Genomic DNA, 18889 nt, shown 5'->3' on the forward strand with positions numbered 1-18889 from the left:
TCCTGGCCAGAGCCTGACTGTCATAGACTCCAAGGTATGTTATCAGAGCAACCACGTGCCCAGGATTCGTGCCGCAAAGTCCCCATTTGGTGTGATTTTCTTCCTTTTACTTAAGGTGAATTATAGGACATAAATAAGCAGGAAGCAGAGAGGCAAGACCCCCCGGCTTTAGTCCCAGGGCAAGCACTCTGCTGGCCAGATAAGGGGCTCATGGTGCCGAACTGAGGCTGAGGGTGGTGGGCTTGGTCAAGGACAGAGGCTGCACATCAGAGGACAGGGCACTGGAGGCCCGCCCAGTGTGTGCCCCTTGCCTTGGACTGGGACCAGATTCCCAGGGAGAGGGGCTGTCATCGAGGAAGGCACGTACAGGAGCGGAACCGCCTGCATGGTAACAGGCGCCCAGAGAAGAAGTCAGCGCAGCTTCACTGTCCAGTGAAAGAAAGTGAGGCAGTTCCTGGTTGAGGGACCTCCCCACGTCAGGGCCCCATGTCTGCAAGAGGAGCAGAGAGGGGCCGCTCCGGTGAAAGTCAGAGGCATGGAGACCCCCGTGGGAGCCAGGCAGTGAGGACGCAGAGGGAGAGTCTCTCAGCCCGGGGCACTGAGAAATACTCGAGACTGTTGGTCCCATGTCCTTATCAAAAGGATGTCAGGATAGACTATGGCTGTGGTCACTTGCAAGAAATTCCAGTCATTCCCAAGGAGGGGATGGGATGAGAGGAAGCTCCAGCAATTTGCAATATAGAGAATGTGCCAGAGAGCTGTTGTTTGGCTCCTATTGCTATGACCCTATTTTGCATCTCCATGGATATATCAAAATAGGATCCCCACAAATCCACAAATCAGAAAAAAAGAGGGCCAGATTTTTAGTTCAAAAACAGTGATTACCATGAGCACGCAGAGCCCCATGGCCCACCTGAAGGTGGTCACAGCACCTAGGATGTCCCAGCTGGACCTGGAGCAAAGGGGTAGCAGCTTCTATTCACCCTCCAGCATGCCCATGTGCCAACGGGCAGAGGAGATGAACTGGGAGTCTGTGCCCATTTTATTGCTTATTTAATTTTATGTATTGATTGATCTTTAGAGAGAGAAGGAGGGAGAGAGAGAGAGGGAGAAACATCGATGTGACAATGAAACATTGGTCGGCTGCCTCCTGCATGCCCCCTACCTGGGATTCAGCCTGCAACCTGGGCATGTGCCCTTGACCAGAAATTGAACCGGCAACCTTTCATTGCATGGGACAACCTCAAACAACTGACCCACACCGGCCAGGGCTGTGCCCATTTTTTAAAAAATTAACTTTTTACAAACCAAAAATACTTTAACTAAAAATATAGATACTAAATAAACATTTGTATGCCACTGAATATAAGGAATAAAATATCACGGATGTAAATGGAGCCCCTGTGTACCCCACCCTGCCTTCCCTAGCGGGAGCCACCTCTCTAAATCTAGTGGTTGTTCAAATGTGTTTTTATGCTTCTGTTCCATATGTAAATATTTGCAAATAATAAGGCATTCCTTTATATTATTTCAAACTTAATGATAATGATATCCTTCTGCACCTTGCTTTTCTACTAAATATTGTTTCTGAGATCATACCTTCCCGGTACCTCTTCATGTTTTGCCCACGGTATTGTATAGTATTCCATTGTATGTAAATATAAAATTATTTAACCAGTTTTTTGATTGAGGATAGACATTTGAGTTGCTTTCTAGCTCTCAAATCCCTCATTATAGAATATTCACTCTATAATGAATATTCCTGAACGTATCTCCTCTTCACATGTTTTCGAGTTTTTCTCTAGGAATGGAATTGCTGGGCTGAAGGGTACGTGCATCTCCGGTTTCACTAGACAGCAACAAATTGCTCTCCAAAGTGTCAAAGCAATTTCATTCCCACCATTAGTGAGTGGGAATTACATTTGGCTCTACATCCAGTGTGATGAGTATAATTTGGGGGCCAATCTGATCAAGTGGGTGTTAAATGATGTCTCCTTGTGATTTCAATTTATGGTATTTCCGTTTCCAAGTACGTTTGACCGTCTTTTCATGTGTTTATTATTCTATGGCATCATTTTACTGTTAGAATTACTCTTGCATGCTTTGAAAAACCAAAAGAATTTTTCTTTTAATTTATAAAAGTTTGAACAAGTTGTGCATTTCAACACCTCTTCACTGGAAAAAAGAGAGGGAGATGGAGGCAGAGGAAGGACTTCCTTTTGCAGACGGGCTTTGAGGTAGGGAGCCGTAAAATGACCATCCCATTCGAGGTGAGCCACGGACAGAAATTCCCACAATCCCTGGGCAACGTGGCAGGCCCATTTCTCTAGACTTTGTCAACATTGTTCAGGAAAAGTTCCCAATATTTTCTTGGTGACCTTCACCTGTGAACACAGAACTATGTGGATGTCACAGAGGGACAGAAGGACCCAGAGAGACCACCTGTCCATCTCCCTGCAGGAAGCACCATGCATCTGCCATCCCATGGTATCTACTGAGTACATACTATGTTCCAGACACTCATCCAATAACCACAGAAACCCTGAAGGAGAGTCTGTAATTTTCCGACATTTCCCAAGCTTTCTTAAACGGACTCCACATTTCTCAACTTTGAGCATCTCTATGGAATAGTGTTCCTCACTTCTAGATCCATCTTAATAGCTCCAATCACTGGCACAAGGGATGGATGAATAGGCTCAGAAATGCGTGAGAGCAAAGACCACCTCTTATTCAACTGCAAAATTCCAGGGAGCATTTGACGTATGCCTCTTTAGGGAAGCACCTCCTCCCAGAGTCATCGTAGAAATAAACAAACCCTTTTGCTCAGGGTATAAAAGACGCCTGAGGTATAGCTGGGGACACTTCTTTTCCATGAACCCTTCCCCGACTTCCCCATCTCAAAACCATCTTTCCTCTAACCATGCACTGCATCACACCACGCACTAGTTTTCCAATGGAAAGCACATTGCTTGGCAAATAATAATAACAGTTAAGATTTACTGAGTACTACTACGTTCCAGACACTGTTCTAAGCACTTTACAAGTATTAATATTGTCCTCATTTCGGGTGAGGTACTGATACTGTCACCGTTGAACAGATCGGAAAACTGGGCCTCGGAAGAGAAATACTTGCACAAGGCTCTAATTCTAGTAATTGGTGGAATCTGAATGTACATCCCAGCAGTTGGAGCCCAGCATCTGCACCAGGAGGCCACTACGTGCTCCAAAGCTACTGCTGGTCATGCACAAGCCCTTACATGCTCCTGGCTGGTGTTCTGGTGAAAATGCAGCTGTGGACTTAATGAGAAATTAATTATCCTTTGCATCCATATCTTTGACACACTCACATCAAATCTCTAAGGCCTAGAAGAATTTGCTGATTCCTTCTTCATTTATTAATTAAAAACTCCCCGTCATGTGGGATTTGTCACGTGTGCACTCCAGGCCTCACTTGAAGAGACTGGAGACCCCAGAGGGGGTGAATTTTGCTCCCCGGGATTCATTCCCCTGGACCCGCTGGAGTCCCTCACACAGCGCCTTACACCAGTGCTCCTCAGACAGCTGTTGAACCACCACAACCATTACTGACTAAGAATCACACAGCACTTCGCAGTGTAACGTGCGCTTTTTCTACGCCCTGGGTCATAGGCTCACTTAACTCCTTTCCATTTTACTGGAGACTCAAACCAAGGCTCAGACATGCCAAACTGCTCAATCACTTATCTACGGAAGTGCAGCTAATTAGCGGATGGCTGAAATTTCAGCCAGATCCTCACACCAACTCCCATGAGACAGTATATTTTGCTGCTCATTAAGCTGATCCCTTTTACTCTCTGTCCTTTGCAAGTACACACACTTCTACACACAACTGACTTTTCTTTCTGGGCCAATGGAATAGGAGTCAGATCCAAAGAGAGAAAAGAAAGAATCTAAACTAAGCTTGTTCTATTAAGTATGAATGAATGAATGAATGAATAGGAATGAGCACATGGATAAATGATATATAGTAGGTGTACCGGTTAATAATGCGGATTTTGTAATCAAAGAAAACACAATAATTTCAAGAGAAACATTAAAAATGCTTTATTCAAAGTAATGTCCATCACTAGCTACACATTTCCCCCATTTTTCAGGTAATTTGTGGATACCATCCCAATAGAACTTTTCTTGTTTTGAGGCAAACCATTCAAACACCCAATTTTCCACTTCTTCGTACATTTTGAAGTGCTGCTCAGAAATGCTTGTGCCATTGATCAGAACAAGTGGTAGTCTGAAGGAGCAAGGTCTGGTGAATATGCTGGGTGGGTTAATACTTCCCAGTCAAGATCTTTTAAAGTGTCTTTAACTGGTTTTGAAGTGTGTGGTGGTGCATCATGAAGCAAAATTACTTTGCCATGTCTTCTGGGACATTCTGGTCATTTCATGACCAAAGCATGGTTCAAATTGATTATTTGTTGTCAGTAGCGATCAGTATCAACGGTTTCACCTGGTTTTAGAAGCTCATAATACACCACACCTTCCTGATCCCACCAAACGCAGAGCATTGTCTTCTTTCCGAAGCGATTTGGCCTTGCAGTCGATGTTGATGGTTGACCTGGATCAACCCATGACTTTGTGCACTTGGGATTCTCAAAATAAATACACTTTTCATTGCCAGTCACAATTCGATGCAAAAAAGACTTTCTTTTGTGCCGTTGAAGCGACATTTTACTGATGACTCTTTGGTTTTTCATTTGACTTTCGTTCAGTTGATGTAGCACCTATTTTTCTTTCTTTAAAATCTTTCCCATTGCTTGTAAACGATCAGAAATTATTTGCTGAGCAATGTTTAGTCTTTCTGCAAGTAGTTTTTGAGTTTGACACGCATCTTCATTCAATAATGCTTGTAATTGTTGGTCTTCAAATTTTTTCGGTTGACCTGGACATTGTCTTTCACATCGAAATCATCACTTTTAAAGCATTTAAACCAGCGTTCACAAGTATCTTGAGATGGAGCATGTTCACCATAAGCTTCCTGAAGTATTCAGCACTTTTCTTCAAAATAAAGTAATGAATTAAAACTTCCCGCAAATGCTCTTTTTTGGGCATGAAATTTGACATTTTTAAGCATAAAAATATCTATGATGTTAACACCTTCAGAAAATTTGACATATGAAGTTTTGAAGCTTGTTGTCAATACAACAAAATAGCATACAAATCAAATCACATATATATCAACATATGTGTAACTCCATCTATTGAAAAAAATCCGCATTGTTAACTGCTACACCTAGTACAGTCCACAAGAATTCCCTGAGTGCTAACTCTGTGCCTGACACATGGACAGGTGCCCTCAATGTCACAGGGACTAAGGCACAGCCCTAGCCTTCTAGGAGCTTCTGATCTGTTGGCATCTCAGTGGTAACTGGATCTGCCCAAGAAAGCTTCCCTTGTCAGAGCCATGTCTGAGCAGGGAATGGTGTGCAGAGGAAGAGAAGAAAGCCAGGCCCTGGTTGGCATGAACCAAGGAGACTAGAACTACATCACATCAGGGCAGACTCCTCACAGACGGGGTTCTGAAAGAGTTAAAAAGAGCCGGGACAGCCCTGCAGAGCAGGAGAGCGCTGCCCACTCAGCCTTGCAGGGGTGAGCGATATCCCAGTTCCCCTGGGGCGGTGTCTGCTTCCCAGTGTCCCGTCCAGTGAGCGCCCCTTTCACTCTTAAAGGAGTCCTGGTTTAGACAGTAAATTACATGGTCACCCTTGCCTTCCAGGAAATGTATGACTTTCTCCAACAGCCCCAGGGCAGGAAAACAATTTGGCTTCTCAAGGTCACTGAGTTGCTCCTTTTTACAGAGCATCTCCTCATAGCCACCACCCACAGCTGGCACGGGCTCTAGGGGAACAGCCCCCACACCCGTGTCTATGTTTCTATTCAGTGTTAACATTGAAGCCAAAACTATTCACCATCAGATCCCCAAATGCAGGAGCTTTAGATTCAAGCATATCTGTCTATATTCTGACTCTTAAAGTTTCTTCCTGTGTGATCTTAGGCAAGTCACTCAACCTCTCTGAGCCTCAGTTGCCTCATCTGTGAGAGGGGATGGTAACTCTCATCTCATGGGATGGTTATGAGGATTTAGCACTGTGCCTGGTATGCAGGGCATGCCTACCTACAGCAGGCTTTCTAGAACATGTGAACTCTCTGATGCAAAGAACATGGGGGATAGGAAGATCTCAGGAACCCCAGGGTATTACTGGGCCTCAAGCCCCTGCATTACCAAGTTGGAACCGCTTCTTCATCTTTACAGAAAAGGGAAAACACGGCACAACCACTTCATTAAACTGTTTGGCAATACATACCTTCTTCAGCCAAACACATGCATTCCCTATGATCCAGCAGTCCCATGCCCAGGAACAGGAACACACCCATACCACATATCCATATGTTCCCCCAAGAACAAGTGTACAAATGCTCTATAGCAAGGCTGTGCAAACTGTCCCCGCCCCATGCCCAACCACAGAAGGGTAAGTAAATCATGGAAACCTGCACCACCATGAGAATAAATGACCTATGCAAACAAAAGAAACCAGACACAAACAAATATGCACCGTGTACTTCCATGTACGTGAAGGTCAAGGACAGGAAAACTAACCTATGGAGTTGGGTTTCAAGATCATGGGAGGGTAGTACGGCAGAAGGTGCATGAGCGGCCTCTCTGGGCACGGGACAGACATGGGGGGCTTTGGAATGCTCTGTCTCTTGATCTGGATGCTGGGTACACAGCTGTGTTTGGTTTGTGAAAATCCATTGATCTATATACTTATACACTGTATTTTTCTCAATCATGTCAAACGTCACTAACAAGTTAAAATAAATTTTTAAATGGAGAACATATTTTTTGCCCTAACCGGTTTGGCTCAGTGGATAGAGCGTCGGCCTGCAGACTCAAGGGTCCCAGGTTCGATTCTGGTCAAGGGAATGCACCTTGGTTATGGGCACATACCCAGTAGGGAGTGTGCAGGAGGCAGCTGATCGATGTTTCTTTCTCTTCAATGTTTCTAACTCTCTATCCCTCTCCATAAAAAAAATCAATAAAATATGTTTAAAAAAAAAACCAAAAACATATTTTTTGGTAGAGAGTTGAGCCGACTAAGTAGGCAGTAGACACTTAGCAAAAAGCAGTGGGATATTTGTTTTAATAAATGCTTGTTGAATCCCTACTCTAAGCCAGGCACTGAGCAGGATGCTGGACAAAGAGAGCTAATGAGACTTAGTCCCCATTCTCCATCATCATCTTCATCATCATCTCCATCATCACCTCCATCACCTTCATCAGCATCATTAACATTCCTTAGTGCTTAGTATGTGCCAGCCATGGTTTTAAGTACTTTTCCCCCTTTTTTCTTCTTTTTACCAAACCATGCATCAACTCTATCTTCATAACAACCCATTTTACAGATGAGGAAACTAAGGCACAGAGACATGCAGTAACTCTGCAAGGTCACCCAGCCAGCAAGAAGTGGAGCCAGAATCTGGACCCAGGGCCTGTGCTCTGAACCACAGCCTTACACTCAGAAGTCTGGCCTGTTTATCAGCTCTGCCAGCCCTGGCTTCTATAGCATCACCTCTGTTCAAGGCAACAGTAATGGGAAATTACAACTGTGTGTCTCAGAAAGGCAGAGGGGGTTTCTAACTCTGCCTCTGGGCAGCTGTCATTCCAACTGATTATGATTTAGAAAAAAAGAAGAAGAAGAGTTAAAATGGTTTGGCCCTTCTACTGTCCAAAGTCCACAGAAACCCTGAATTTGCTTCAAACTAACTTCAAAGCTGCCTCTGGCTCTGTGGAAACACTGACAGATCTCCCCACTGGCCTGGCATCACTCCCTTCCCTGGCTGCCTGCTCAGGGGACCTTGAGGCTGGGGGCTGTGGCATCTGGGAGGCAGGGAGGGAGGGAGTGTTGACACTGACCCCCACAAATGTGGTCAGACGTTGAACTGTGAGTCTGCGTCCCGAGTCTGGCACACGAGCATCCATCACGCAGGCTAGCTTTGCTTTGGCACTCGGGGCAGGCGATCAGTGTACTTAACCTGAGGGCGGAATGTTGAAGTCACAGCGCCAAAGCCCGCCCGTGCTCGGGACAAACTAGTAAGAAACAACAAACACCCACAGGGACAAACCAGGCCTGGCAGAGACTCGTGCAAGAATGATGTGGACACCTATGCAGGCGGGAAGGCGGCTCCCAGGGGCCAGCAGGGGCCCCTGAGACCACCCCCTTTCTATTGCAGAAGCACCAGTAAGAGAGAGGCGTTCCCAAAGGCCAGCTCGTCCAGTCCCCGTCTCCAGGATGGCAGCAAAGCCATCCGGTTGTGCTTCTACCCAGAAGTACCCACACCCTCAGTCTAGCATGAGCAGCGGGGACAAGGACAGGGGCAAATGCAAATTTGGTGATAAAATTCTGAACATTGGCTCAGTCTGCCCAGTTACGACACAACCTATTTGTAGAGAAATCCGTTGGGTCTCACCTAGAAAACAGACAAAATAGAGCACAAGAAAAAAAGGTGCACTTTTTCATATTCCAATAGAGCCACTGAGGATTACCTAGAAAGTAATGGACGCCTCTGAAAGGACGTCATATAAAACAGTCACAGTGTCTGCAGCAGGCACGGGGTTTTCGGGAAGGGCACCTGGAATCAACCACCCAGGGGAGGGGCTGGCGGGCGGGAGGTGGCACTGGGAGGAGAGAAAACGAAGCCATCATTTGTCATTCAGCCTCAGGGAAGGCCTCCGCCAACCCCGTGGGGAGCCCTGACGCTGGGAGGCCCTTTGGAATGTCCTCACATTGGGACAGAGGGGCAGGCCTTCCACGCTCCCACCTATCATTGGATGCAGGTGACCCAGGAGAGGAGCGTGGGTGGGAGTGACTGTGGGCAAAGGAAACTCTTCAGCTGAGGAAATTCCAAAGAGGATGACCACCCCCAGCACTGCCCACTGCTGAGTTAGTCCTAAAAGGGGGCCTGGGTGGCATAGCCCAGAGTCCACTATGCGAAACTTGGACTCAGCCTGGCCAGCTTGGCTCTGGTTGAACATCAACCTATGAACCAGGAGGTCATGGTTAGATTCCTGGTCAGGGCACATGTCCAGGATGTGGGCTCAATCCCCAGTGCGGGGTGTGCAGGAGGCAACCTATCAGTGATTCTTTCCTATCTCTTCAACCTATCTCTCTTTCCTTCTCCCTTCCTCTCTGAAATCAATAACAATATTCAACAACAACAACAAAACAACTTGAACTCAGAGAGGCAATCAGTGTGTAGAGTCCACACCCTGCCCATGATACTACACTAATTTGTGGCATCTGTACTGGCCTCCAACCTAATGTCTAGTCTTTGATGTTTCCTGGGCATCGCCTACATTTCAGTCATTGAGGAGACCCAAGGAGGGAAGGCTAAATCTGACGAGGGGGAAGAGGAGCCGTATGGCCTGGTGCTCAGCAGCTTCCCTAGGGGGCGAACAAGGACCACATAGGACATGTAGTCATACCCCAGTATGGTCAGGCCTGGTACAGCACGCACTGAGCCCGAGTGCCAAAGCCAAGCTTTCCTGGGTGACGGATACTTGTACTGTCAGACTCAGGGACCCAAACTGGTGGATCAGCCAGGATGAAACCACCTCTAATATCTGACCGATGCAAAAGTCAACATCCCTACAAGAATGGCATGATCTCAAATATATACAGCTGTATGTGTCCAGGCATAAAGAAATCAGAAAAATCAAAGAGCTTGAGGCATTGTAGGGATGACCTTGACATATGGTCAAGGGGAAGAGACACATGCTGCAGAGTAATGTCCACAGTGAGATTCAACTTCAATGGAAAACAAACACTCAAACAACAAGATCCCGCCTTACCTGTAGCACACCTGTAGGTATTTGTATGAACAAAGGAAAAGATATGGAAGAATATCACTCTAGCCTATTTACATTAATGATGAGGGTGTGGAGGAGGGGTAGACATGTTATTTGTTTCCCACTTGTCTTTTTATAATATCGGTTCACTTGTTTAAGCAAGGATGAATTACTTTCATAATTTGGAAAAATCAAATAAAGCGCCATTTGTATTCCAAATAAAGGATACATTTTTAAGAATGATCAGTATAGCACCATGTGCATAATGGGGACCTATATACACATACTGTTTCATTCTCTCCCTTACCTCCCCTCTTAGGATACAGTGCCTCATTGTCCTTTTGGGGTTTATCAAAAGGAATAGTTAATTCAAGGCCAACATTTTCCTGTGCCCTCCCCTTAGTCATTAAGAGAGAGCATCATTTTAATATTATTCTACACACAGTACGTATCTGCCACCAAAATAAATCTGCCATTAAATCTATGAAAATTATGCAACACATTCTGTAGTCAAATGGCAAAGCTGTGAATTATCTGCTGTTTGCTATTACCCATGACCATGCTCCTCTCTATTGCCGTGCTAACGAAAGCTGACCATAGCAAGCTAACTCCCAATTATCCTGGCTCATGTACATGAAAAGCCCAGAGGCCAAAGCCCAACTTGTCACCACATCTGCAGACAAGAAGTCAAAGACTTGGTTTTAAGTTTCTTCCATCTTTCTCTGTCCCTGGCTGCACCCTGGAAGAGGTGTCCCAGGGGGAAGGAGCCACCACAGAATGGTGGGTTGAGGACACAATGGGTCCGCGTAAGTCTTTAAACAGGGTAGCTCTTCTCAATCTGGTTGGCTACGGGAATTCTCTCTTGCAATCCCACCAGCACCTGCGCAAGTCCTACTCATTCCTCCAGAGTTAACTCAGGTATCGCTGTGTAGAATCAAGGGTTAGTTGACACTGTTTGGCTAACAGGTGTGGACTCTACAGTGGAATTTGACTTTTATGAGCTCCAAACCTGTAGAAAGCAAGATGGAGACAGTCCCACCGACTATAATGCCGTTTGTTACGTGTTATAACAGAATCACATGTCAAGTTCCTGGGAGTGAGAAGGAAGGAGTGACTGGGGGGAGCCTTACAAAGGGAGTTTGAGAGAGAAGGCAGGAGCAAACCTGGCAGGAAAAGTGGACCAGGAAGATGAGGATTGGGAAGGGTCTTTCAGTTAGAAAGAACTATGAACAAGGGTATAGAGGAGGGACATGCTCCTAACTATTCAGTGTAATAAAACCTAGACCAGTGGTCGGCAAACCTCGGATCGCGAGCCACATGAGGCTCTTTGGCCCCTTGAGTGTGTGGCTCTTCCACAAAATACCACCACGGCCTGGGCGAGTCTATTTTGAAGAAGTGGCGTTGGAAGAAGTTTAAGTTTAAAAAATTTGGCTCTCAAAAGAAATTTCAATCGTTGTACTGTTGATATTTGGCTCTGTTGACTAATGAGTTTGCCGACCACTGACCTAGGCTAACCTTTGAGGAATGATAGGGATTGCTGGTTGACATAGCAGTCAGCCACACAGGAATTCCTCACTCACATCCCGAGGCCTGATCTGTGTTGTCTTAACAGGGGAACCTTTACTTCAGAAACCTCACAAGAGTTTTTCTTCGCCAACCAGCTTACAGACTGATTATTTTCCCTACCGCATCCCTTATTCTGCCCATGACACTGGAATTAGGTGTTGGCTCCAATCTAGTTAGTTTTTGTTCTATTTGGTTAATTGCAAGTAACTACAACAACCGTGATAGTGAGAGCTAACATTCACTGAGTGCTTACTCTAGGTCAAGGGCTGACAATTCTCACCACCACATGGAGTGGGAGGTATTATTTATTATCATCCCTGTTTCTCCCATGAGACTCAGAGAGATGAAATAATATGCAAGGCCTTACAAAATGTAAGTAGCAGGGCCAGGATTCAAACACAGGCTTGTCTGATTCTAGGCCCATATTCTTGACCACCATGCAGAAATGACTCTCCCAAAGGCATACTCACTCCATACCTGTCTGAGATCCAGAGCAGAAACCATCAAACTTTTTCTGTTAAAGGGCCAGACAATAAATATTTTCAGCACTGTGAACCACAGGGTCCCTATTACAACACTCAGCTGGGCCCTTTTAGCATGAAAGCAGCCATAGACAACACATAGACAAATTACATGGCTGTGCTCCAGTAAAACTCTGTTTATATAACAAGTGGACAGATTGGATTTGGCTCCTAATCTATAGTGGTTTGTTCATTCATTCATTCAGGCAATGTTTATTGTCTCCCTTGTGCCTGACACTATACCAGGTTCCGGAAATCAGGGAGAACCACGCCAAGTCCCCACCCTCATGGAGCTTACTTAAATCCTAGCAAAGTCTTGCCTGTTCGTTTTACCTGTACCTGATACCCAGCGTCCTGACCTCGGTACAGTATTCTTCACTCTTCCATTGGACCCATGGCTCTCAACTTACACTTCAGGTCATTTGGGCGGTTGTAGAACTCTCAGCGCCTGGGTCCACTCCCCTGTGATCCTAATTTAATTGGTCTGGGTGAGCCCAGGTTCTGACACTTTTACAAGCTCGCCAGCTGATTCTGATGTGCAGCCAGGGCTGCAACCCACTGTTTGGATCCTCATTTGCCTCCTGTTTCTTCCACTCACCTACTGTGTGAATTAGGGTGAGTCTTTTAGCCCACAGAGTATGAGCCATATAATGTGGATAATACCAATCTCACAGGATGGTTATGATGATGAAATGAGGCCATGAGCTTTTCAAACTGTAGGATGTTATACATGGTAAGGTACTGTTGTCATTCTGCCATTATGTTAGGTACTGACTCAATAATTTCTTTCTTTCTTTCTTTCTTTCTTTCTTTCTTTCTTTCTTTCTTTTTCTCTTTCTTTCTTTCTTTCTTTCTTTCTTTCTTTCTTTCTTTCTTTTCCTTCCTTCCCTCCCTCTTTCTTTCTTTCTTTCCTTCTTTCTTTCTTTCTTTCTTTCTTTCTTTCTTTCTTTCTTTCTTTCTTTCTTCTTTCTTTCCCTCCCTCCCTCCCTCCCTCCCTCCCTCCCTCCCTCTTTCTTTCTTTCTTTCTTTCTTTCTTTCTTTCTTTCTTTCTTTCTTTCTTTCTTTCTTTCTTTCTTTCTTTCTTTCTTTCTTTCTTTCTTTTTCTTTCTTCTTTCTTTCTAAGGCCAGGCTTGACCTTGCCTGTTTGAGCCACGGCAGTGTTTGGGATTTCTACAACAAGCTGTATGGAGACAGCTCACTGATAGCCCAGGTTCATTGGTGAGTGAGCTGGTGGCCTTTCCTTTACTCCCGCAGAGGGTGACAGGGGGCTGCCATTGGCATGGGGAGTGCTGGTCTATGCCCCACTTTTGTATGAAAGGGTCTCCCACTTTGAGCACCAATGTTAAGCCTTGAATAAGTGGCTTATTTACTTTCCCTCACAGACAAAGGTCCAAACCCATGTACTTTCATGAGCTTAGATCTAGAGGGGAACGGCATGAACAGTGTGCCGAGCATGGAGCAATTTGCTAGGTCCTTCTCATGTACTGTTTCATCTCGTCTTCAGAACAACCCTGGGAGGTGAGGATAGTTACTGCTCCCATTTAGCAGACAAAGAAAAATCGCAGAGACTGAACCGCTTGTCACCTGGTGGGGTCAGCACTCACACCGGGGTCCACTTGGTCCTGAAACGTTCCCCGTGGAGCCCGAGGCATCCTGCAAGTCAGTCAGCTCCTCGATGGCTAGAGATGAGCTGCCAAACGTTTCTTTCTCCGGGTTTTTTCCTGTCTTTGCTTTTGGAGGGGGAGCCCAGAGACAATCCCATGACACCTGCTGATCGCCACAGTGTGAAAGCCTCGCACAGCTCTGGCGTGACACACGGGCCAGAGAAAAGGCATTTCCTCCCTGCGCAACATTTCGACGGCACAGTTTTATAACCTCGTAATGAAGCAAAAAAACAAACAAACCAAAAAAATGTGAGGAGAGAGTTGGAGAAATAGATACTGCCAGCAGTGAGGAATTCACTGACCCCCAATCTGGGCCATCTCAAGAGATGTTGGCCACTCGCTGAGCCTCTTAAAAGCTGAAAAGTCATCCCAGGCCACGGTTAAAGAGAGTGCTTGAGCAAAACAGAAACAAATGTGATCCTCAAAGTCTTAAATGTCAACTTGAAGGATAACTTAGAAGCTCTCAGATGGTCCAGGAGAACCTGCAGCTGCTCTGTGCAGCATCAGATGCTCCTTCTGTGCTTGGACGGCCACTCCCCCACACAGTGTGTCAATCGGGGTGCCAATCAGGGGGCAGCTTGCCCACCCCACCCCACCAGACAGGCTTACAGATGCCTAAAACTTCCATTCCTTTTTATACATATTTTTATTGATTTTTAGAGAGAGAGAAAGGGAGATGGAGAGGGAAAGATTGAGGAAGAGTGGAACATCGATCAGACTACCTCCTGCATGCCCCCTACCAGGGATCGAGCCGGAAACCCGGGCATGCACCCTGACCAGGAATCAAACCAGCAGCCTTTTGGTGCATGGGACCACACCCAGCCAACTAAGCCACACGGCCAGGGCTAAAGCTTCCATTCTTTGCAACCCATTGGAATCTCCTCCCCTTACTCTGACCTCAGCACCTTCAGGCACAGTGGCTGCCTAACCTACCTCTGACCCGAGGCTTGTTCTTCAAGACTCAACTGGTCCTTCTACCTCATTTTCTTAGATTCTTTTTTCTTTCTGCTGCTCTGAGTGGGTGTTTCCTGCTACTGTGTCTTCCAAATCACTGATTCTATCCTCTGCTTCATCTAATCTAGATTTGGGGAAACAGTTTGTAAAGTATATGATTATCTCACCACTATGCTGTACTAATACAAAATAATATTGAAGATAAACTATAGTTGAAAAATAATGTTGTTTTTTTTTAAAAAAAAGAATGATACAAAGGTTAAACGTCAAAAGAAAAAAGGAATCCCGTGGTTCTTGATCTTGCTGCCCCACCCCCACCTTGCCACCTCCCACCCCCACTGTACACTCCAGCCTGGTCTGTGCCCTCTGCCTCGGGAGGGAGCTCACACAGGAGTGTTTCCAGGCCAGATGCCCAGGATGCCTGGTGCCTCCTCCCACCCTCAGGATGATGGGCCAGGCATGTGCTCCTGGGTAGTCCCCACCAGCCACCTTTTCTCCAGGGAGCCAGTAAAGGTCACCTGACCCTAGCAACTCCACCCATTGGCCTTCAATAACGGAAAACATGTAGCCAGATTTGGGGGGAGGTCCTTTCCAAACTACGCAGGCTCCTGACGGCTGAAAACGGGAACATGGAACGACGACAGGCCCTTTATTAAGGGTCTACAACATCGCTAGCTCTGTTTCCGGCCTTTTGCATAAATATCATTTCTGTAATAACCTTGTGAGGTAAACATTATCCTCATTATCTTTTTCCAGGTGAGGACGCTGAAGCTCCCAGAGATAAGTAGGGTGTCCCAGGTGATGAATCCCCTCCCAGGCAGTGCTCAGAAGCCTGGGCTATATCCTGCTCCAGGCAGCGTGTGGAGCCCAGACCTGAAGGACGCAGGGTCCCTGACCATAGACTCTGACGGCCATGGAGATCCAGAGAGTCGGCCACTAGCAAAGCCAAGGACACCGTCCAAGTTGTTTGTCAGCCGGGTGTGCTTGCCCTTTGGAACTTCAGGAGAGTCTGAGAATGCGCCCTAAGTATTCTGACCTCAGGGATGACTGGCGAGCCGGCCAGATCTTGAGCTGATAGAAGGGAGGAGGAGAAGGCTCCACTATCAGCCCAAGCATCCGTGGCCTAGGAATTCGTCCCAGGTCTCAAGTTGGTGAAATGGCCCAGAGCAAGCCTGGAGGGGCCAGGATGGCACTGACTCTCAGAGAAACCTTCATGAAGAAAGAATGGAAGCCCAGTTCTCTTGCTGAGGACTGTGTGCTGCTGGGACAGGGTAGTTCTGGGCGCCCACCTCCAAGGGTCCCTCTGTCCCTGGTATTCAGCCTTCTATTTGAAAATAGTGGGAATGAGCGGGAACATTGAAAACCGGTCTTCCCATTGGCGCCACTGAAGTCAGAGAAGCAAGCCTCTGCCTCACTGGTCATCTTTGCACCCTCCCGACAGGGCGCTGAGGCGTGCCCTCTCCTTCTCCCCTGAGTCCAAGGGTCTTCGGTGAGGGAGAGAGTCTCACCTGTCTAGTGTCCAAGACTTTGAGGGCAGGAAGTTGGAAAGGAAGACTGGGGAGAGACCATGTTCCCATAGAAAGCAGTAGTCTCTCAATCTCACCCACACTCTCCCCACCACCAAAAAAAATCATTCATGGGCCTTCCTACTGGTCCTGCCCTCACATCCTCCCTTCCTGATCGCCTGACTCTCTCAGTTCCAGCGCCCAGGAGAAGTTTCTCTCCTCTTTTTCGTCCTGATGGGGGCACGAGCATTCCCTCAGCATCCCCGGAGCTGGAGGACAAGCTCCGAAAACTCGGCTAGGAGTACGCACGGGAGCGTGCAACTCACCAGGCGGCACGACATAATAGCACAGTTGTTGCTTTTCAAGGAAGGGGTGCAGCTCCCAGCACGGAGGAGGGACGGGCTGTTTACGCTTCCCTGCCCCAGGCCACGACCATCCCCAGGCGCTCCAAACGTGGGAGCATGTCCCGCGCGTGCTTCTCCCGGGACCCCAGCGACCCCTCCTCCACACTCCTCTCCATCGCCTTCTTCATCCCACGTAGGTGGACGGTGGACTCCTGAAGCTAAACGACTCTATTTCTGACATTGCCGTCTGCTCCGTCTATTACCGTGTTTCCCTAGGGATCGATTTGTATAATTTCTAAAATCCTTCCCAAACCTCCAACTTCCTGTGGGTCCCAATCTCCTCCCTGGCCCTTCGTTTTTCTAGGGCACAGGGAGAGTCCGGCCATGTTCCTCCCACCCAAACAGTGTAGGTTGGCTCTATTGCAAAATGCAAAACCAGAGCCCCGGCGAGGGCAAGGCGGAAAGGGCTCTCTCTGTGGTCACGGGTCTGTTGAACCCAGCGATTGGCATCCAGGGCCTGCACTGGGCAACCCAGGGCTGCTGGGTCCACACGGCCCGGGCCCCCTCACCTCCCACTCTCAGGACAACACAATCCCCGCTCTGCGTCCCAGGGAAAACCCATTGCCTCCGTCAGCCGGCTTTTCAGAGAAATCCAAGAAACTGACACCCGTGCTCAGATGGGGGAAAACACAAACCTTAAGCTTTTCAAAAAATGGGAAGTTTCTTTCATTCCCATGTCAGCTTCCAGGAAACCCTTTCCTTGAAACTCTTTCCTAGAGACGCATGCTGTTCCTGCCCGCCTTCCCTGGAGCTCTGCACACCCACCACAGAACTGTGCGAAAGTGGCCAGAGCAGGGAGGCAAGAGTTAAATCCAGCCCAGACCTCAGCAATCTGTGTTCAATTTTGATAAAAATCTCTCTCCCTTTTCCCCACCGCCCCCTCCCTCCACCCCACCGCTCAGACACGTCTCTTTATGTTATGAGCTTGCATCTTGTTTGGGGCACCGCGGTGCTCCCAGAGAATCCCCCACGGCGGGCACATGTGGCAGACACATTCATCCCCCTCCCGGGGCAGGCTGGACACAGAGCCGCAGTGTCCTGGCCGCCACCTCCTCCTCCTCCTCCTCCTCCTCTTCCTTAAATTACCTGCCTCCTGACCAGATCCTTCCTTCTGCTTAAGTCAAAGTCCCAGGGCCTGGGCATGTCAGGGCCACAGGTGCTGAGGCCCCCAGCGAGGGGACCCCTTTCCTGAGATGCTCCTTGCTTTGCTCCAGGTCCCACTGCCCACTGCTGCTGAGAGCCAGGACGCCCGCCCCCTGCCCTGCCTGCGGGCCACAGGCCAGGCTTGCTGGTGGGAGCCGGGCTCCTGAAGAGTTAAACCCCCAACGAAGGCACAGACGGACCCAGGGCAAGCCACCACCAAAAAAAAGTTCTGTTTGGGGGGCGCCGGCTATGTTTGTCCACTTGTGACAACAAGGAATCCGATTTCAAAGCCACGAAAACACATTTTTTAGAGTTTTCCAAAGACATTCTCTGCGTCCAGATGTGCCGATCCCGACAGGCGTACGCACGCACACGGCCGCGCGCGCAGGCCCCGGGAGCCCACTCAGCAACACTTTGGAGAAACAAAACAGGCAGCCCGTGGAGCTCTGCCTCCAACCCGCTCCCCGCACCGGGAATACAGTAGGGGCGAGAGTGGGGAAGGGCCGGCAGAGAGCCGCCCCAGCCCGGCCCCCACCCCGGGAGGGACGCGAGCCCAGCAGGCCGGGCGGCGGCACTTACTCCGAGGACCCCGCGCGGGCGCCGCTCCGCAGCCCGGACCCCGCGGCGCGCTCGCCGCTCTCCGCTCCTCGGCCCGACTCCGCCGCGTCCGGAGGAACCACCGCCTCCCCTCCCGGCCGGCCTCCCTCCCCCGCCCGCCCCGCTCTGACGTCAGGCGTCTTGGAGCGGGATATTTATGGCCAGGAGACTCTGAATTTTCCCTAGGTAGAGTTCTGATTGCGGTTCCTTGGGATTTGTAATTTTCACACTTTCAGACAGAAAGGAGGGGAGGGGGGGGAAGGGAGGGCAGCCGGCAGGGGCGAGGCGGACAATGAGGGTAGCTGTTTCCTACTCTGGCAAGGAGCCTTCGCAGGGCTCCCTCTGTTTTGGAAACTTGTTAGGGTCAAGGAGGCAAAAGTGCCGACCTGGCCAGTGGGTTTCTCCCGGCTCCTCCCGGGGCATCTGGCGCAAAGACCTGCTCTGAGCCTGCCTGCTGCGGGGTCGGGTCTGGGGGGAATGCCCTCTCCATCCCCAAAGGGCCCTGTGTAGGACAGTAAGTCCCAGGAAGGTGCCAGGCAAGAAAAGAGATAAATCAGGCAGAACAGAACAGCTAATTAGAAGCCCTGGTCCACACCCTAACAACTTTTCCATTTCTTCTTTGGGAGTGTGTATGTAAAAGAGAAAAAAAAAA

General features: G+C 48.2%; 1 protein-coding gene across 2 annotated transcripts in view; it reads right to left on the reverse strand.

Annotated features, from left to right (window-relative positions):
* Nucleotides 1–18333, reverse strand: part of DAAM2 (dishevelled associated activator of morphogenesis 2) — a 106670-nt gene extending 88337 nt beyond the window's left edge. For both annotated transcript variants that reach the window (XM_079780791.1, XM_079780790.1), the window contains exon 1: nucleotides 18220–18333. The gene's annotated coding sequence lies outside the window, so the exon portion shown is untranslated. The remainder of the gene's footprint in view (nucleotides 1–18219) is intronic.
* Nucleotides 18334–18889: the final 556 nt, after the last annotated feature.

Source organism: Cnephaeus nilssonii (assembly GCF_951640355.1).
Source record: "Cnephaeus nilssonii genome assembly, chromosome: 9".
Lineage (NCBI taxonomy): Eukaryota > Metazoa > Chordata > Mammalia > Chiroptera > Vespertilionidae > Cnephaeus > Cnephaeus nilssonii.